Source organism: Meleagris gallopavo, chromosome 1, assembly GCF_000146605.3.
Source record: "Meleagris gallopavo isolate NT-WF06-2002-E0010 breed Aviagen turkey brand Nicholas breeding stock chromosome 1, Turkey_5.1, whole genome shotgun sequence".
In the NCBI taxonomy this organism is placed as follows: Eukaryota; Metazoa; Chordata; class Aves; order Galliformes; family Phasianidae; genus Meleagris; species Meleagris gallopavo.
Window position 1 is genome coordinate 181,438,730 of NC_015011.2, and position 10,110 is coordinate 181,448,839.

Here is a 10,110-nt window from a genome sequence, read left to right on the forward strand (position 1 = left end):
TTTGCCTTAGTCAATTAATTGAGTGTTAAAATAGTCTGAAGAGGGCAGGACAGAGGGCACGATAGGGTTGGTAGGTTAAATCGACCGGATGAAAGGAGTGGTTGTGATGCAACTGACTTTGTGTCCTCCTCCTTTGTCTTGGAGAGACACGAGCCCGGAGGAGAACATGACCAGACCATGGAACCTCCTGTCCTCTGCTGCACAGCTGGAGAGATGTTCCATTTTCAACATGGACATCAGTACAAAGGTATGTAATCAAAATGACACCAGCATTGCTGCAATTTGGGCACCAGCTACTGGCAACTGCCTTGGTGATGCCATGGGCATGTCACATGTCCAGTTCTTTGATTTTAAGTACTCTCCAGCACAAAATGATGATACAGAAAGATAATCAGAAAGATAAAAGATCCACATTATTCACTGCAACACCCATAGATGGGTTGGTAAGTAGAACAATAAATAATGGAAAATGGAAGAAGAATAATTTGTGTTTTCTGTGCATATTTATCACATACTGCAGTTGTCATAGCTCTCAAATTATTTCACTTATAGAATCATTTTGGTTGGAAAGGACCCTTAAAGGCCACCTAGTCCAACCCTCTGCAATGAACAGGGATGCCTACAGATCCATCAGGTGCTCAGAGATCCTTCCAGCCTTAGATGTCTCCAGGGCTGGGGTATCCACTGCCTCTCTGGGAAATCTGTTTTAAACTTGTTTCAAAAGTAGTGTGGTAATGTCAGCAAAGCTGCATCTAATGAAAATGAAGTCAAAACTGAATTCAGTGAAACGACAGCAATTTGTAAGTTTGAATGAGAGGGAAGCAGACCTGTTGTTAGGGAGTCTCCCAGTGGCTTAGTGGAGGACTAGCATGGTGTCATCCAGGCTCCAGAATCATAAAAATTGTTTATTACAGCTGTGCAGCTAAAGTAATAGAAAGTTTGAGACTATGCTGATAAATAGTTACTGATCACAGAAGTCCATTAAAGAGTTACTGAAATACTGAAGGCTGACAATGTTTCTGCAGCCTAGCTTAGAGGAGGTGATGAAAACTGGGAGATATCCAGATCTTACTTTAACAGATAACTAGCATGAATTGAACACATGGATATTGCACGCATACTTTATTAAAGCTATTATTCCATTAAAAAGTACATGATGAATAATGGCAAGATACAATGGAAAATACATGGGATAAAGTACAGGGATTCAATTAAGTGGGTAGGAATTTGCCAAAGATCATGTGAAAATATTGCACGGCCATTAGTGGGAGGTGATAAGAGTGCCACAGAAGCTAGCATAAAGACAACAGATCTGTCAGAAAGGGTAAACATAGGGGAAGGATGGGGGGAAAGTAGGGTGTATTGATTTCATTAAGGAGAGAGTAACTGCATTGCCAACAAAATGAACAGCTGTGTGCACTGGAGTTTATCGGTCTTGGGGCTTGCTGTACCATTGCATCTGTACATCACCATCTGTGCAGATTAGGGGGATCTAATTTTGCTACAAGTCAGCACGACCAAATAGTGCAGGAAGGAGTTTGGAAAGGGGCATGAGAGTGTTGGCAATACCCGTGAGTCAGCAGGAAATAGCCTGCTGCTGGTGGTACTGCTCGTTCTCCATAGTTCTGGCTTGCAGCTCCCATTAGGAAATTAGGAGTTTCAGCGGGAAACCAAAGGAGATGGGGCAGTGCTGATATGAACCACTGAACCATGATGGAAATGGAGGAGGGAGAGAATGAAGCAGTTCAGCCCACAGGATCAACGAAGTTAAGACTCGTGATGGGGAGAATGAAGAAACCCATCACTGAAATACAAAATGATTGCTCTTCTCCCCACTCACCCCCTTTTCTCTCATTTCCCAAATACACACCTCCAAACACCATTTTCTACCCATGTCTCGACCTATTTCTTTGTTTAAACACACTGATTTTTCATTCTTAGCTGTATGGGAGGCCTGTACTGCCTTAACAGAGCAGTATTTTGGGATTTACTAGGTTACTCAATTTCAAATAGTAATTTGCCACAGCAATTTGGTACTTTTTTGTAGGGAATAGATGATTACTGGCTACTTCCTAGCGCCCATGCTAACACACAGCAGGGAACAGGCACAGAAATCTTCCTGCTCACAGTTATAAGGACCTCAGACAACAGCATCTTATCTATCAAAAATATAAAAGTGACATCATTCACCGGCCACTTTCTTTTCCTTCCTTCCCTCCTTCCCTCTCTCCCTCCCTCTTAGGAAACCATGGGCTGTTTTTTAACAGAAACTGCATCTCCAAATTTATGTACACGAAAATCTTTGTAATTTGAAATCTGTGGTCTTAATACAGACTTCAGAGTAATTTTAAATCTGAAGTTGTTGACAGTCATCAGGCAATAAAAGCACTGTTCTACTTCTTGATACATCTAGTAATCAAACATTAAAAATTCCTAGCCAAGTTGCAAGGCCCAGGAGAATGCAAGAGTAGGCAGGATGAGGGGTATCTGAAACATCAGATGAGTGTATGAGACAAGGAAGGCTATGTGGGCTGACAAGTTTTTTAATAAGCACCACAGTACTTTTTAAGTTTCCATGCTCACTGGCAGTTTCTTTCTCACATATCCAGGAGAGTCTGTCATCATACTGAAGTACACATTTGTTTCAATCTACTTCCATTCAATTGCATGCTCTCCTATTCTGAGTTCTCTGGAAAAAACTACCTCACAACATGCCTCTTTCTTTCAGCAAACTTACCCTTACATCTGCTGCAGTCACAAAGCTGCTTCCAAACCTTCCAGGAATTAATATGAATTTATTTCTTCTTTTCTTATATATATAAACAAATATGCCTACATGGATATGATTATTTGCATTTATATATTAAAAAACAAAAACACAAACAAACAAACAAACAAAAACTAAAGCAAACACCACCACCAAGTGTCTTTGCAATATGATTCTGTTCTATGATTGCTAAGAGGCTGTCCAGCAAAATGTGAGGCAGGTCTTCACTCAGACTTTATCTGAAGTCTAATTTCTGTGTGACTATAGGAAAGAAGAGGAAGAAAAATGGAATTTTGGAGTTGCTTTTCATTACCAGAGAGTAGCAGATTGTACATCTACATTCAGTATGTTGCCCCTCCTAAAGGAAATGAAAAGATATGGAGAATCTGCAACATGTATATACTTTGCAGAATTAATACTTGGAAAGTCTGCGCCCCTTCTAAGATACATAGAAATAAATACACCCTGGAAACTGTTACATGTCATTAAAAGTAAGATTTACATTCACCTTACAACATGTCTCAGAGCCTTCAACTACTCAGCCACTTATGGAAACCAGGCATACAAAGTGATGAAGGAAATAAATACTGGTAGATCTGGCAGTGATTCCAACTGATGTATTGTGAATATTGCCCTGCTTTTTGCAATTGCAGAACAACTGTTAACTCACAGTAGTTTTATTACTGCAAAAGAACAATCATTTCAAAGATGCTGTTGATTACCCTAAGAAGACACTATGTGTTTTTGTCCAGAAATGTTTAGTTACCTGAATATGTATCTAACTCTTGTTTTCTTGCTTTCATTCATTCATGATGTGGGAGTGATGAAATGTTGCTTTCTTAGCCTATTCTCTGCCATAAACTCATGTACTTTAGACTTAAGTGACTTACCGAAGTTCTTCTGTTAGAATAATAGTAAAAGAAATAGCATGGACTAAGTAGAGAGTTTTAAAATATACTGTTCACAGTCAGCACTGTATATTTGCTTTCAAGGATAATGGTAAAGGTAGGAGCTGGCATTTCATCTGTAGCTTTTTAAGCTCCTGCCACTACTAATGCTTACAATTTTATTTATGAGGAAAGAGGAGGCACAGCTTATATAAATATATATACTCAATAATTTGTTTTTAGTATCTTTGAAATATTATCAGTCAAATCATTATTAGTCCAGCGTTTTCTTAAAGAAAAATAAAGAATAATAATACAGTTACACATGAATCTACATCTAAATCCACAAGACCCAGAATCTATACTTAGAAGCTTCTCCATCACTTCATGTCTGTAACTCAAAGCTGCACAGATTTCTAAAACTATTCTGCAGGAAGGAGGAAAGAAAGGATGTAATAATACTGTTATCAAATACTACACGGTAATATTAAGTTCTTCATAAAGACAAAATTGTTTATCAGAATGATGCTGCCTCCCAGAGCAGAAGCAGCTATTTGGCATCAGCAGTGAGAGAAAGGTGCCCTCAGCTGCTCCTTACAAAGGATCCTTGCACATCCCCTTTCCTTAGAGATTTGATGGACAGGCATGCATGACCTTACTGACTGCTTTTGCTTCCTCGTGCATCCCTTAAAAAGAAAATGTACCTGAGCACCTACACCCTGTCCTGGCCACTTTCCCTCATCTCCAACCTCAAACCCATCTTTATCTGCTTTACTCGTCTCATCTTTCAGCCAGGGATCCTACACTCCTTTCCAAACCTCCTTTTCTCTCCCCAAGCACCTGCGGTCTCTGTCGCAGCTGGAGCAAAGCTGCTGCTCACCACATCCTCATATTAGCCCTTTATGTGCAGGCACTTTCTCAGCAGCTTTCCAGGGGCAGGGGTCTTTTCCTACTAAATGAAGAACAGTTTCTGTTTGTGTAATTCAAAACTGAATGGAGTTTTGGTTTTAGCCATTGCTGCTGATACTGGGAGATACTCTGTATCTCTACCTGCTTTATCACCACTCTCTAAATATGTGTGCCTGTCAGACTGCTGGCTTTAAGAACAGTCCACGTGGCACTGAGAGGGGCCACTGGATGTCTTGCATCAATTGTCACTTGCATAAATAAACTCACTGGTACCTAAGCAATTTCATTGAAACATAGAATCATTAAGGTTGGAAAAGAACTCTAAGATCATCTAATCTGACCATCAGTCCATCTCCACCATGCCCACTTACTATGTCCCTCAGTGCCACATCTCCATGGTTCCTGAACACCTCCAGGGATGGTGACTGCACCAAATCCCTGGGCAGCCTGTGCCAATGCAACACCACTCTTTCTGAGACAAAATCTGTCCTAATATCCAACCTGAACTTCTCCTTACACCACTTAAGGCCATTCCCTCACATTCTATCTCTGTTACCTGGGAGAAGAGGCTGACCTCCACCTTGCTGCAGCCTCCTGTTGGTCAGCTGTAGAGAGCGATAAGATCTCCCCTGATCCTCCTTTTCAGAACAATCCCAGCTCCCTCAGCAGCTCCCCATAAGACTTGTGCTCCAGAGCCCTCACAGCTTTGTTGCCCTTCTTTGGACATGATTGGTTACACTGCATTATTAAAAAATACAGTACATTTCAAATAAACAGAAATTTTAAAACTAGCACCACAGAGAAAAAAATCCAGCACAGGATAATATCCATGGGATGCAATAAGTGAGGTTAAATAGATTATTTTTAAACAAAATTGCTTTGAAATCTGTTGAAAGGAGCTTATGTCATACAAAATTTATAAGGGAAAAAGATATACGAAAACTTTGGTCTGAAGAAAAGGGAAAGAAAATCTAGACCCTGTAAAATGATGTAATTGACACACAGTATTTTCAGTGCTATTTCAGTAATGTGTTTATACATCCTTTGATTGCCAATCTTTCCCATAGATTTGTGATGCTTCATATATCCTGGTGGCTGGTAAAATCAGTCGTTAAAGCTGTGGGCTTAACTATATCCCTCTTGGTCAATCAGGCTTGTGTCCTGGCTTTTCTGAGTGGTACTTTTTCCCAGATTAGATAGCATTTTCTCTACTCTCTCCCAGTTTGGACTCATTTTCAAATTATCCTCTTCCAGTGCTCAGAGTCTTACTTGAATCTCTCCAGTCCTCAGGGCTTCATAGATGAACACACAGCTGGTATAAATCTAGAAGCTTGTTCTGCTGATGAACAAATTTCTGTGCACAGAATATCTGCAACAGCAGCAAACTGGATCTGGCCCTGTAAATGTCTTTTTTTGTTGCCATATTCATAGAATCATACAATCATAGAATCACAGAATCATAGAATCACAGAATCACAGAATGGCCAGTGTTGGAAGGGACCTCAAGGATCATGAATCTCCAACACCCCTGCCACATGTAGGGCCACCAAACTCCCCATTTAACTGACTGCCCAAGGAATCATAGAATCATAGAATGGCTTGGGTTGAGAAGGCCCACAATGCTCACCTAGTTTCAACCCCCCTGCTATGTGCAGGGTTGCCAACCACCAGATCAGGCTGCCCAGAGCCACATCCAGCCTGGCCTTGAATGCCTCCAGGGATGGGGCATCCACAGCCTCCTTGGGCAACCTGTTCCAGTGTGTCACCTCCCTCTGAGTGAAAAACTTCCTCCTAACATCTAACCTAAACCTCCTCTTTCTCAGTTTAAGACCATTCCCCCTTGTCCTATCACTATCCACCCTCGTAAATAGCCATCCCCCTTCCTGTTCATATGCTCAAATAAAATTGTGATCATATTATTCTTCAAACATAATAATTTTGGTCTAGCAGGTGTCCAAAGCCCAACAAGCCTTCTCCACTTAGTCAAGCAAGGGATCAGTCAAGTGAGGTCAAACCAGGTAGGTTTTTGGAATATGGCCTTGGGACGTTCATCCTAGAATAGAAAAGTCTCTGATCATCAAAGCTGTCTGCTGCCACCCAGAAGACTTGTCAGAGGAAAGGAGTGCAGGATGGACTCAGCCCGGTACACACATGCCGGGAATATTGGCTCCTCTCACAGCTGTTCATCATGCAGTGTGGTGGCAGCTCAATTTTCTCTTTTCATGTATATTTTACTGCAAAATCTTTCATTTCATCAGAACAACACAGAAAGTTCTATGCGATAAGATTCTCTGTTTAGAGATTATTTTCTCGGTCACAGAGTATGTTATGCTCTCTGCCTGCCCTTATTCTCATACTGCCAGCACTTCCTTCAACATAGCTGCAAATCCCTTTAGGGAAGCTTACCAGCTTGAATGAAGAATAATATATTTTTTTACACATTTCTCAGTGTCATCCCAATCAAAGCATTTTTATGACAGGCATGTGAGTGATCTCCAGGAAAAGAAATTATGTCACTTACGAACAATTTTGCAAAAAATATCTGAGCATATGAGACTCTCTATAGACAGATAGAATCAGCCTCATGTTCACAAGCCCTAGTCCTTATGGGAGACTTCAACCACCCAAACATAGCAGGGCATAAGCAACCCAGAAGGTTTCTGGAGTGCACTGAGTGTAACAACTTCCTTCTCCAAGTGATGGAACAGTCAATGAAGGAAAGTGCTAGTCTGGACCTTGTTACAACCAGGAAGGGCTAATGGGGAATATGAAGCTCATTGTTTTGGCTACTGTGACCATGAAATGGTATAGTGCTAAGGGCAAATAGGAGAATGCACAGCAATCTTGCTACCCTGGACTTTGCCCTTTTCATGGATCTGCAAAGCAGAAGACCTCTGGAAGGAAGAGGAGCTCAAGAAAGTTGGTTAACATTCAAAGATCACCTCCTCCAAGCTCAATGTGTCCCAACAAAGAGCAAATTGGAAAAAATATCAGGAGGTCTGTATGGATGAGCAAGGAAATCCTGGTCAAATTGAAACATGAAAAAGAAGCCTGTAGAGGGTAGAAGAAAGGATAGGTAGCCTGGAAAGAATACAGACATTGTCTGAGCAGTCAGGTAATCGGATTAGGAATGTGAAGGCCCTGATAGAATTAAATCTGTCCAGGACCATCAAAAGCAACAAGGACTACTGTAAGGACATCAGTGATAAAAGGAAGGCAAGGGAAAACATGCGCTCTTTCCAAAGGAAATGGGAGACATTAAATTAAAATATTAATGTATTCTGTAAGCACTTATGTCACTTCTCTCCTGTGTTTGTCTCCTATGCATTTTGATGCAATGCTGCCACCAGTGCATTTCACACACAATAGCTTCACTCTGCCTTGAAATCCTTTTCTTAGCATTTTTGCAATGTATCTCTGTGTTATTTTTCTTCTGGACAGTTCAACAAGGAACCTTTCTTAGAAACAGAGGACAGAAGCCAAGGAACTCCCTAAGGTTTTTCACAGCATGAACTTTCCAAGAAAAATGAGCACTGCTGCATCAAACCAGAAAGCTACATTGCACACGAAGCAGATAAGTAGTGTATTCTCTTTGATCCTTCTCACATTTTCTTGATAATTCTTTCCTACTTGGATATTCTAATCTCCTAAGCATGATCAAAACCCATCTTTTTTAAAAGTCCTCCCAGTCAAAAAGCTGTCTTCTATTGGTCCTTAGAGATTCATGAGTTCTCCATATACTGAATTATTCTTTACATTGGCTTCACTGCAGAAAGATCAAGATCCATTTCTGAGACAGCAACATGTTTCCAGTGCAACAGTTTCAAGTTCTGAAATCTCATCATACTGTAAGGCAAGTGATTGCATTTCATCATAAGGAAGCAAAGAGCTGGAGTTTCCTAAGGGGACATACAATATTTGTTAGAAGTTTGAAGATATCAGACTCTCATTCCTAAAAAATGACATTTTGAATAAAGTCATTTCCTATGAGATTGGTTTTCTTTTTTTTTTCTTCTGTTTTTGTGTGTGTGTGTGTGTGTGTGTGTGTGTGTTCTTCTACACCTAACATTTTGGGTTAGTGATTGTTGAGGCATCTAGTAGCATGTGTGAGAGAGCAGGAAAACTATCTGAATATTTTAAGCATGAAAAATAGAATCATCACTAAGGTTGCAAAAGACCCCCAAGACCATCTAGTCCAACTGTTCACATACCACCAATATTGCCCACCAAACCATGTCCCTCAGTACAACATCTGTCCTTTCCTTAAACACCTCTAGGGGCAGTGACTCCACCACCTCCCTGGGCAGCCTGTGCCAGTGCCTCACCACTCTTTCTGAGAAGAAATTCTTCCAAATATTCAACCTGAAAATACATATAAAACATGTAGAACATTTTTTTTTCCTGTAACTTATGTAGTGTATGTGCAACATCTGAAAACTTATTTGTCAGGCTGAGATTTTCTCCATAGGCTTCAAAACTTCATTTTCAAAATGTCTGAAGGCTGAATTTCTTTGTGTGCACTTACTCAGCGTAATTTCAGAAAACTTCAGCTATAATTTTCTGTGTTAAAACCCTAATGGATTTTGCCTGATGTAAATGAAGTTCTTCATACAAAGAAAGTAAGACAAGAAAATGAAGAAAAGTAAACAGCGGGTATTTTGAAATGTGATTTACACATTATATTTGATTTATTCTAAGTATTTTAGGTAAAAAGCAGCAAATGACCACCCAGAAAATAGTACATTTTATACATGTGACAATGTAGATAAAACAATCTTGCATTTCATTTACTTTCAAAATTGTTCACTCTGGACATTATTATCGGGATAGTCTCATGGAATTCAGAAGGTTACTAATATCATATTTTTTTATTTTAAAATCTAGAGGAAGTTTTGCTGATGTTCATCTTTGCCATTTATTTTCTAATGTCTCAAGGCTCAGGTAAAGTGTTAATATGCCCGACAACATCAAGTTGTGAGGAAGGTAGGCACTGGTGGAGCTCACCAATGAAGTAAGAACTATGGCTTTATAAAACACAGATTTAGGTGGCTAGATATGCCTAGGGAGACACTGGTAAAAATCAATAAATAATCCTGGCTATCTGCACAACATCACTGATGACATCTCCTGAAACAAAAGTACTGTAATTGAATGGATCTCACTGCAAATGCATTTTGGCAGCAACAGTTTCTAATGAATCATCTCATGTGCTTTAAATTGAAACAAGAACAAAGCGCGGACCTCCTCAGCCAAAACGTTATTGGGAATTCAGTGTCAGAAGTTATGTGAGCTTTATAAAGGCAAGTAGTGGAAGATGCACTAACTGTACATATTGCACCTCTTTTCTTTTAGCTGAGGTATACATAAAAACAAAAAGAGTATTCAGATAAATAGTCTGTTAGAATTCAAATGCATTACAATGCACCAAATTTGGAAGAACACTTTTGGATATACTTAGTACATTTAGTTAAGGTAAGGAAGAGACTGGGATTTAAACATTCTAAACGCTTGGTAAGAAATCTCTGTTGTACCTTATATGAATGTGGA